General features: G+C 36.8%; 2 long non-coding RNA genes across 2 annotated transcripts; both read right to left on the minus strand.

The window, feature by feature from the left end:
• Positions 1 to 3,090: 3,090 nt before the first annotated feature.
• On the minus strand, positions 3,091 to 4,115 carry LOC122417525 (uncharacterized). Its single transcript, XR_006262298.1, has 3 exons — positions 4,079 to 4,115; positions 3,818 to 3,976; positions 3,091 to 3,192 (listed from the first exon to the last, which is right to left on the minus strand). It is a non-coding gene; the product is annotated as an uncharacterized lncRNA (long non-coding RNA).
• A 231-nt stretch (positions 4,116 to 4,346) lies between these two features.
• On the minus strand, positions 4,347 to 4,676 carry LOC122417540 (uncharacterized). The gene is made up of 3 exons (XR_006262300.1): positions 4,632 to 4,676; positions 4,527 to 4,554; positions 4,347 to 4,424 (listed from the first exon to the last, which is right to left on the minus strand). It is a non-coding gene; the product is annotated as an uncharacterized lncRNA (long non-coding RNA).
• Positions 4,677 to 11,355: the final 6,679 nt, after the last annotated feature.

Genomic DNA, 11,355 nt, shown 5'->3' on the forward strand with positions numbered 1-11,355 from the left:
GTAGTGACACGTTTTTTATTTTCATAATTTATACCTAAATATACAGAAAAAAATAAATAAATTATGCGAGGTAGTCTTGATATTTTTTTTGAAAGTGACAATTTTTATTAAAATTATGATTCCATGGAACACTAATACTTTCTGCTATAAATGCAAAAAGAAAAATTTTTACTTCACGATTTTTCAGATAAAACAAGTAAATATCGAAAAGTGCCTTGAGCACAATAAATTTTTTTTTTTAATTTAAAACTCTGGGAAAATTACTTTTTTTTATGAACCAACGATTTCCGTTGGAGCTTCGAAAAAAAAAATATCGACTCTTTTTGCATCACCCTAATGTAAACCCTGTGTGTAAAATTCAGACGTTATGGGACTACTGATTTTTCCGCAATTGCAGTCATATAAGTTTTTCACACCATACTGTAGTATGGTGTAGAAAGTAAAAGAGTTACGCTATAGAACGTTAGTCTTCGTTTTCCATTCAAATACTGAAAAATAGGTGAAAATTGCGCGCAGGCATGGGCGAAAACGACCGGGCGCGCGGAAATGGTCGACCGGTGCGGGTGGAACAGCAAACACGGGTAAGACGCTCAGTACGCTTGTATTACTAAATATTCGCTTTCCCGCGCCAGCCGTTCGACCTCCACCATTCGACTACTACCGCGCGCTGGGCCGCAGGCATTGAAGCTTCTCGCTTCGGCCGCAGCGTTGCGCAGGGAAGAGGTGTTTCTCGTATGCGCATTATCCTTCGGGAGTGCATATATTGCCGGAGCCGCTACGTGACGCGACCGCCTGCGGCCTGCAGAGTCGGCTATGTACCCTTATACCATTATAGGTTGAACGTGTTTTATCTCACACATTCCCTATGCTGATATATAACAATGCTGTGCAAGTTTCTTTGATTTTTGCCAGCTTTGAAAAATTAATACTTTTCATATGTATACCTTGGAGAAAAATATTTTTCCGAGAAACCGATAGAATAATCCAAGATGTTTAATTATATAAAAAAACAAATGTCCATAATTTCATGATGTAAAATACTTTATATTTACGAGTAACGAAATTTATCATATAATTAAACAAGCAATTATCGCAAGTTCCATAAAAATGAATATTAACAAAAAATAAGTTGCTAATTTATCAATAAATAAACAAATACTTATCTGTAACGGCACAGTGCAGACCACGTTCCATTAATTAGGTGTGCCACCCACGTGATGCTGGTAGAAAAAACGTGTGTGTGTGTGTGTGTGCGCGCGCGCACACACGCACACAATCCTGGTTCTGGTTCTTCAAAAATTTTCAACGGGAGTTATGTGAGAAAAATAAACTTTCGCTCATTATAACCTCTCAAACGTTCTTTCCAAACAGAAATTTTATGTTGTGTAATTACATTATAGAAAAAATATGCGTGATTGTATGTAAATGAATGCAAATAAATGTTGAAAAACTTCGGTCAAGTAAAAGTGTCTAATTCAATGTATTGTTGTCATATTTTCTTTCATTTCGTTTGGCTGTGTTCACCGGGACCTTTTTCCCACCTCCTTAGCTTATAGTGTATCCATACCAATTTCTATTCATTCTCTAGACAATTCGAGTGACATTCGTATTTCTATTTCCTCATATTGATGTCAATAAATTGGAAAATTCATAACAAAAAGTTTTCATGATTGCTTGTTTACAAACACGAGTTTTAAAAAATCTTTGGGCCATGTAAATACATAGATATTCACTTGAATTGTTGCATGATGAATTTGGAAATTCATTTCAATAAGTCATTGGTTGCTTATTTTTCGTGATATCAAAATTTGTATCTTCCAAATGCAATGAACACATCTTAAGTTTGACAACATGATGAAGCGACACGTATATTGAGTATTTCCAGACCATGTTTACGATTGGCATTATGGATTAAAAAATTCATGTGTGTGAGTTTACCCCTATTCACAAAATTATTGTAAAGTATTATTCATATTATTCACAAAATTCAACGTCGATTGGATCGATACAAATTATGTTTAAATAAGTGTTAAAAGTACTTGTCCGGCCCATCACTATTCATTCAATAAAAAATCAATCATAAAAAAACGAAATTGTACGGCAGAATCTGGTTAAAAATTTGTTGAAATGCGATTCATTATTAGTTTAATGCTTTTAATAATAGTATAGGTTAGTTCGTATTCCGTATGGAATTCGTTCGCTGGAAGAATAAGTACGAAGTAAAAATTGACATCATTGAATATAAACTGGAGAGTTATTTTGGAAGCTTGAACATATATATTATGTACAATTTGTTTCATTTATCGATGCAGAATAAAATCCCTTGTATATTGCGGAATAATTTATTTCCGTTTTTTCTTAAATTAGTGCAACTAAGTAAAAATTACTTGAAGATAATTCTCTCAATTCCCTGTGCATGAATACTTGTGACTTGTGAACCATCAGTTCTAGACAAGCCCTGATTTTTATTTGGATAAACAATTTCAACGGAAAGTGATGGGCCGGACACCCATTTACCCATTTCTTTTCACCCATTTACTTTTCAAGAATTTTTTTCTTAACTTTTTTAATTTAAACAAAGAAAAAAGAAAATTTTTGAGAAATAAATAGGTGGGTCTCCCCGGCACTTCGCGCCGGGGAGACGGAATTTTAAGGAAAAAACCCCCAGAGTAGCCCAGCCAAGGAGCGCAACGTTTGCCAATGGTTATTTTAAAAATTACATGGATGACAAACGTTACGCTCCTTGGCTGGGCTACTCTGGGGGTTTTTTCCTTAAAATTTCGTCTCCCCGGCGCGAAGCCCACCTATTTTTAGGTCAATTTTTAGGTCAATGCACGGAATTTTTAGGTCAAAATCCCCAGAGTAGCCCAGCCAAGGAGCGCAACCTTTGCCAACCATGTAGTTTACAAATTAACCATAAAGTAAATTAGGGCATTTCGGTGACAGTCACCAAAGTGCACAAAAGTCACCGAAATACTCACTTTATATTAAAAAAAAGTCACCAAACTACTCATTTGTCATATATATATATATATATATATGGACAAAAGTAAGTGTACAAATAAATATTCCAATTATGGGTCATGTTTTGCCAGAATTTACAAAAAAATAATGTTTAGAGTCGTGGCTTCGTGCTATCCAATCTTTATTTCGATACCCAGCTTTTCCCACTTTCTATTTTCTTGCCGCTCTCTGAAATCAAAAAAATTCACACTAAAAAAACAAAAACTTTGTTATGATTTAACCAAATATAATTGTTTCAACAATTCATGGTCAACATACGATGGCAAACTTTAGTTTTGTATTTTTGTATGAAGTTTTTCTGTCGATTAGCGATTTTGTATTGAGGGGTTTCTTTTTTTTTAGACGTGTCTTTTTGGAAGATTTTCTTTTTTCTCGTTAATTGATTTTCAGACATCAACATGATTTTCAGACAGGGAATACTTGTCCTTTTATAGATATCAGAATTTTCGGTGCGGAGCGAATAGCTTTCTACCAACTTTTTTCTCTCATTCTCGCATTTCTTGTATTATTCTCAAGATTCTTGAATTTTTTTTTGGGTTTATTTTTTAATTCTTCATTTTGTTGGCGTTTCCAATTTTTTTTTTAGGGAGGGTTAGATTTCCCTGTGAGAACAAATGGAAACGGGGATCACTAACAAATGGACTTGTCCAAGCTTTTTTCCCCGTGGTCACATAATGTACGATATTTTGTCAATGTTGAACCTTCTCGAACTTATTTTCTTATTCGGGCAGTCGAAGTTATTATATTCGGTGATTTGATACTAGAATTTAATGAATTTGAAGTTCACACTTACGGAGGCGTAGCGCGCTGCCCTTGCCGATACAATTTCTTCCCGTGGCGGGTCGGGTTCTGCATGATGCGCGGAATTTTCGTGGCTCTGCTCTAGAATTGGCGGCAAACCGTAGCGCACATTTTGGCGGCGCCGTTGAGCCCTTCTTCTATTTCTTATTGCCTGTAATTTAACCATAAATAAATTGTATCATAGATATTATAAAAGAAAATTCAATTTCCAAGGAGAATCGATGAATTCGAATATTTTGATATTTATACTTACGTCGGAACGAGCCATCGGGACTGGCGGCGGGGCCACTGGCGGTGAAGCCGATCTTTCGAGCCTAGAAATTTATAATAATTTATCTAAAATTACAAAACTTTAACCAAAAAGAATTTCGATTAATCCATTAATCCAACATGAATATTAAAGTTAAAGAAGGAAATGCTTTTTATAGGACAATTTCATGGGACTTTCTGAGAAAGTGGAAGGATTTCGAAATTTTAAAATAATTTCATACTCACTGTGGTACGCCACGACTTCTCTTGGGCATAGGTTCATTCCTTCCCGGGGCTTCGTGATTTTCGCGGCCTTTGCGCCGTAAAGCGTGCCCTTCAATAATCAGCGACTGTAAATTAACCATAAATAAAACGTATTATAAATAGCATAAAAGAAAATTCAATTTCCAAGGAGAATCGATAAATTTGAATATTTTGATATTTATACTTACGTTCAATGCACCCTCCAGGGCTGGCAATCTAGAACAGAAAGATGAATAAATTATACTCAATACTTGCTTGATCATTAAAATGAAAGACTTGTATTTCATACTCACTGGTAACGAGGCTTTTTCGTTTCTTTTCCTTGCGCCGCCGGAATTGCAGCCTCAACATCCATCCTGAAACGAAACAACAAATGCATTTTTATAAGAAATTAAGGGAATTATGTATTTTATGGGCTTTTCCCAAAAATAATGATAAATCTATTTTTTTTAGAATTTGTTGCTATGAAGCGATGTAAACGATAATCTTCACTTCAACCTCAGCCGACGAAATATCGCTGTTCACATCATTTAACAGTAACAAAACTGAAAAAAAAATTCACCAACATTTTTCGGAAAAGCCCCTAAACTACATTTAATACATTTTTTGATGCCCCTCGAGCATTCGAGGTGCGGTAGTATCATCATTTCTGCTTCCAGGAAACAATAATAAATTTTCATCGATTGGTAATAGAAGATGGGGGGACGGGTTTTTAAATTTTTAAATAATTTTATACTCACAGATTTGGCGATGCAACCGCGTCCGATGGCCGTCCGGACGGTCCAGGCCTGGAAATGATAACAAATTTGCATCGATTAGTCCGAGTCCGACAAAGTCGATTGAAAAAATCAAATTCCGCATGGGATTCGTCTCTATATCAAAAAAAGATGGTAGGGAAGTAGAGAAAAAAATTTTCATTCTATCGAAATTTACTCACTGCGGTGAGGAGACTGGAGGCGTGGCCGGTCGCGGTGGAGCTGATCTTTTTAGCCTAGAAATTTATAATAATTTATATAAAATTACAAAATTTGATCGAAAAGAATTTCGATTTATCCATTAATCGAAAATGAATATTAAAATGAAAGAGGAAAAAGCTTTTCATAGAATAATTTCATGGGACTTTCTGGGAAACTTAAAGGATTTCGAAATTTTGAAATAATTTCATACTCACTGCGGTGGCGAAGGGGTCACTGGCGGCGGGGTCCCTGGCGGTGAAGCCGATCTTTCGAGCCTAGAAATTTATAATAATTTATCTAAAATTACAAAACTTTAATCAAAAAGAATTTCGATTAATCCATTAATCCAACGTGAATATTAAAGTTAAAGAAGGAAAAGCTTTTTATAGGACAATTTCATGGGACTTTCTTGGAAAGTGGAAGGATTTCGAAATTTTTCAATAATTTCATACTCACAGTGGTGGCGGAGGGGTCACTGACGGCGGAGTACCTGGCGGTGAAGCCGATCTCTCTAGCCTAGAAATTTATAATAATTTATCTAAAATTACAAAACTTTAATCAAAAAGAATTTCGATTAATCCATTAATCCAACATGAATATTAAAGTTAAAGAAGGAAATCCTTTTTATAGGACAATTTCATGGGACTTTCTGGGAAAGTGGAAGGATTTCGAAATTTTAAAATAATTTCATACTCACTGTGGTGGCGAAGGGATCACTGGCGGTGAAGCCGATCTCTCTAGCCTAGAAATTTATAATAATTTATCTAAAATTACAATACTTTAATAAAAAAGAAAGAAATTAAAGAAGGAAAAGCTTCTTATAGGACAATTAGAAATAAAAACGTTCGGCTCTTTCAAAATTCCCTGCCACTACTTAGGGATTGGAAAATAAGTTTACTCACTCGAAATCGTCTCGAGAAGTGCTTCCCTCTATCGGGACGGATCTGAAATTTCATTTAAAAATCGATTTCATTACAAAACGAATAATAAATTCTTTTAAAGCTTTCAAATAGTTTTGTCCTCACAATTCTCCACCTTCCCCCGTCTTATTGTCCCTCACTGACGTCGATACTGGGACACTGAAAATGATGACAAGTTTTAATCGATTAATCATAAATAAATGTTATTGAAATTGAAGAAAAATTTAATAATTTAATACTCACTTCAGCAGCGAAGATCCCTCGCCGCCAGCTGGCGCCTGGGTCGCCGACAATAAGCGTAGATCCCCGCTTCTAGAAATTAATAATAAATTTTCATCGATCAGTACGCAGGTCGAATGTACGTCCTTTCGACCGAAGTATGAAAAAAAAACATTTTGTTTTTGAAAGAGATCACTGGATTAAAATTTTTGAAATAATGTTAAACTTACAATTCTCTCGCCGAACTTCCGGAGATGTTTGATATCCCGTGACTGGAAAAAATAACAAATTTCAATCTATTACTTGGGAACAAATATTAAAAGAAAAAAGTTTTTTTATATGATAATTTCATGGGACTTTCTGGGGAAGGAAGGATTTCAAAATTTAAAAGTTCGTACCAGCCTTCACCGGAAATGTCGCCGGCGGTTCCCTCGTTCTTGTTTCTAGAAATTGATAATAATATTTCATCGATTAGACGATACAAGAATATATTAAAATAAAAATGGTACAATCCCGAAAATGATCACATGTTTTCATTAATTCATTTCATTTCATTTCAACAAGAAATGATATAAAAATTCAAGGACAAAGTTTTTTCTCACATAATTTACTCACCGCGCAACCGCAGCATTTTCTCGCGGCGTCGACGTTCCGGTCAGCCTAGAAATTGATAATCAATTTTCATCGATTAGTCTATGGAAATTCATTATCAATAACGGGTTTTACATTTTTGGAATATCTTTATACTCACGCATATCCGCCGCGTGGGCTGACCCCCGAAGATTCCGGTAATATGATTCTGAAAATAGTTACATATTTTAATAAATTTATCAAAAAGAAATGGAATGAAAGTGGAGAAAAAAAATGAAAATGTGCGCTGGGACACATAGTAAAAGTGAAACTTCAACGGACAAGTAGAAAACGAATCGCAACGGACAAGTGGAAAAACAATCGCAACGGACAAGAGGAAAAACGGAATCGCAACAAAATTTTTACTTGAAGTTTTACGGGCAGATTTCCAAATTGGACAAGCACATTAACTGTAGTACTATATTAACTATAATTTTAGCCGTTACATAGTATAACTTCCAAACTAGACAAGTACATCAATAATCTCTATATAGAAGTTTATATAGAGTCTATATAGAAGTTTCACTTCAAAAAGTATTTTTTATCGTAATTTACTCACTGCGGTGGTGACAGAATGACGGCGCCGGGTGCTAATGCCGGCGGCGAAGGCGATCTTTCTGGCCTAGAAATTTGAAAAATTTATATTAAATTACAAAATTTAATCAAAAAGAATTTCGATTGATACATTCATCGAAAATTGATATCAAAATTAAAGAAGGGAAAGCTTTTTATGGGATAATTTCATGGGACTTTCTGGGAAAGTTGAAGGATTTCGGAATTTTAAAATAATTTCACACTCACTGCCTGTTCTCGGGCTCGCGATCGAGTTGATAGAAATTGAACCTGGAAATGATTAAAAAGTTTTATCCATCATTTAGAAAGATGAATGGTATCAAAATTAACGAAAAACGGAAAAAATCGCTGTTGGAACCAAAACAAATTTCAAGTCATACTTACAAGTGCCGGTTCGTATTGTACCACAATCGGGCTTCCGGGATGGTGGTGGACCGCCTCAAATCGAGCCAGTGTTGGCCGATTTCCAGAGCTGGCGTGCTGAAAAAAGAAGAGTTTGTTTCATGTATGAAAGTTGAAAAGGAATAAATATCCCCTCTCGACGGAAGAAAAATTATGAAAAGTTCATTGATGATCGCCCGTTCGCCCATTATACCACAAAAATTATTTAAAAAAAACTTTAAACCCAACTCAAAATCATTTCAAAATTTCAAAGAAAAAAACAAGTGTTCACTTACTTCTGGTGTGTGTCCCGGAAATTATTGATTACGCGGTAGACGTGGTATTCGTGCCGGTGAAAAAAAGATTTTATGGCATCGGCCCGCTTGTTCGACAGCCGGTGTTGGTAAACTGATTCGCTCATGTCGGCAAAGTAATTCCGGCTGCCATTCCGAAGCCAGAATTCTCTCGGGTTGTTGGCAATTATTTTTATAAATACGCCCATTACCAAGGCGTTGTCGCCGATACACCGCGGGAAATATCGAACATCTCTAAAAACAAACGTGGAGTAAACTCTGGTCTCTCCCAGTTGACCAAAACTAAGAGGCAAATAAGCGCTGTAACGCCGAAGGACATAGCAATACTTACAGTCTGTCTTCAGCCATCTGAAAAAAAAAGGATTACAGTCAAAGCATTTCAAAAAAAGGAGGTCAGAACGAAGAGAGAATGAGAAAAAAGGCGATACATAAGAAGCGAAGGAATTCCGCGGGCGAGAGAGGCAGCGCGACCAGTGCGCGGGTTTGTATTTGCGACTTTTAATAATAGATTATGGATGTTGTGGACGTTTGTGTCACAATTGCAAGTTATTCATTGTTATATTCATACATAAAATGGTTCGGAAACTTAAATAAGTATTTCATAAATATTACAACGAATAACTTCAAATTGTGAATCAAACGTCCACCACATCGATAATCTATTAATAAAAGTCAAACACTTTGTTCAACACATTATTTTTTCTATCCAATAACTAATAAATTAATATCGAAAATCGCTTGAGGGACTCCTACATTTTTTTTTAAGCTTAAATTTTGGGATAATGCATTCTTCGATATGCCCTAACAGCTGTCTGACGTAGTCTGAGAAATAAAAATGTCGATTTTTTTTGCATCACCCTAATATATACATTAGGGTGCTTTTTTTTCAGCAACATTTTTTTTTCACTCCCATCTCGCCTTTTTGTAGGGAATACCTTAAAAAAAAATCTCTGAAAATTTGAGCCCTTAATATTAATTTTAAGTCTCGCCCAAGGCGTACAAAGATTTCCCCTTTAAAATACACGTAAAGTTCGATTTTTCTTCTTAAAAGTTCTACAGCTCAGAGGCATTTAATGGTACAACCTTGGTCGATGAGCGGATTTATTCAGAATTAAATGCTCCACAAAAGTGTCCATTGTGGCGTAAGTGTAACTCGAACTGGCGAGGTCGTAGAGGTCACTCAACCCAATTTTTTCATGAAATTCTCGTTTTTTTGCCTCTATCTCGTAAATGACAAGAGCTTCAGAAAAAATGGGAACGACAAACTTGGAGGAAATTCAATTTCCTACAAAAAAGTATTGAAGCACCAAATCGCTAACATCGATATTTCTTGAGATATTGGGCTTTTAAGTTGAGGTAGTATGGAATTTTCATGAATTATTGAGCTAAATTGTATAAGTTGTTAATTTATTATTCTTTATTGTCACTTAAATCATCAAATATTTATTTGTTAATTTGCAAATGATTGAAAAGTTGAATAACTGAACGTTTTGAAACTGAAATTCGAAAAAAAAAACATTTTCAAAGTGCTTAGATTTTTTTTTTTACTTTTCACGAATTTTTCAATTGATTTTCCCCTGATTCTTCGAATTTATTTACCAGTCATTGAATACCGATAAAGTTCTAGTTGAAAATATATATATATATAAAAATATATATTATGACGATATTTTCCGTCACTGCTGGCTGAAATGAGGAGGAGCGGGGGGGGAGAGACAAATTAAATAAATAATAAACCGAAATTCAATTATAGAAAAAGAAAGGTAACAAAACTTGGCTTTATTTCGGGGATGATTGTCTTGGGCGCCAGTTAAATTTTATAATAAAAATTAACAAAAATAAATCTCTTTGGGTCTCGAATGTTAACAACAATTACGTCTAAAGCGGGGGAAAATGTACAAAACGGGGCTAGCTCGGAGGGAGAAAAAGAAAACGGGGAAAAATGGCTCAACGCTTTTGAGACTCACTATCTTCGGGTCGACGGGCACCTGTCGCTCAGGCGTCTTATAATACCCGTGAATTTTACTGGCGATACGCAAAAAAAAGGAAGAAAGAAAAGGGGCGATTTAATACGGGGGACTAGGCGCGGAGCTAGTGCGAAACGGCGAGAGGGGGGGGGGGGGGTGAATGCGACACTCACAGAATAATGAAAGAATTCGCGACACTCCCGGGATCGGTACGACAACAGTCAAAAAAATAATAAAAAAGAAGGAAACGCAAATAATTCGACTAGTGTTCAAAATGCCTCGGGATCACGGAGCACTGATCTACTGGGAAACACCGGGGCGGATTCACACGCGAGCCACGCGGTCTGTCGTACGCGATCACGAGGGGTCGGGGAAAAGGGCCGCTGCCCACGCGCACTTCACTAATTAATTCCTTATAAATCGACACCACCACAGCACTTTTTATTAGGGCGGATAATCGGGCGAAACCGGGGCGAATTGAAATAGGTTCGTTCAAACGAGCCCGACGGACTCGGAGAGCAGTCAGGGGAAAGAAATAGGGGAACGATTTCGGCGAGTGCGTACGGAGCCGGGAGGAAAGATGGCCGTCGGCCACGTGTTTCTCTCGTCGCGGCTTTACAGAGAGCAAAAACGACTTACTTGATAGGTCGAAGACGACAATCGAAAAACAATCCGGTATCGACAATCCAACAATCAATCAATTCAATAATCCGGGGAAAAGCTCTGGTCGTCGTATAATTTCGCTCGTAATAATTGAGTTCGCTGGGGAAATACGGAGAGCCACGGTACGCACGCCGAGTCGTGAAGAAGTGATGTCTCCTGCCGGCTTCCGCAATCTTCTTTCTTGTTGCGCAATGTTGATCGATAATTAATCGATGCGCGCGTCGATGGGAGGTCCAATGGCGATAAGTTATTCCGCGCATCGCGGAGTATTCGGTGGCAAGGGGCAGGGCGGGGAGAGGAACAGGGCTTGAACTTAATAGATTCTTGATCCTCGGTGTGGCGCCTCGCGTCACGGGGCTGATTATAGGCGCCACGGTGGCGAATTGCATAACCC

The sequence above is a fragment of the Venturia canescens genome, chromosome 10, assembly GCF_019457755.1.
Source record: "Venturia canescens isolate UGA chromosome 10, ASM1945775v1, whole genome shotgun sequence".
NCBI classification, from domain to species: Eukaryota; Metazoa; Arthropoda; class Insecta; order Hymenoptera; family Ichneumonidae; genus Venturia; species Venturia canescens.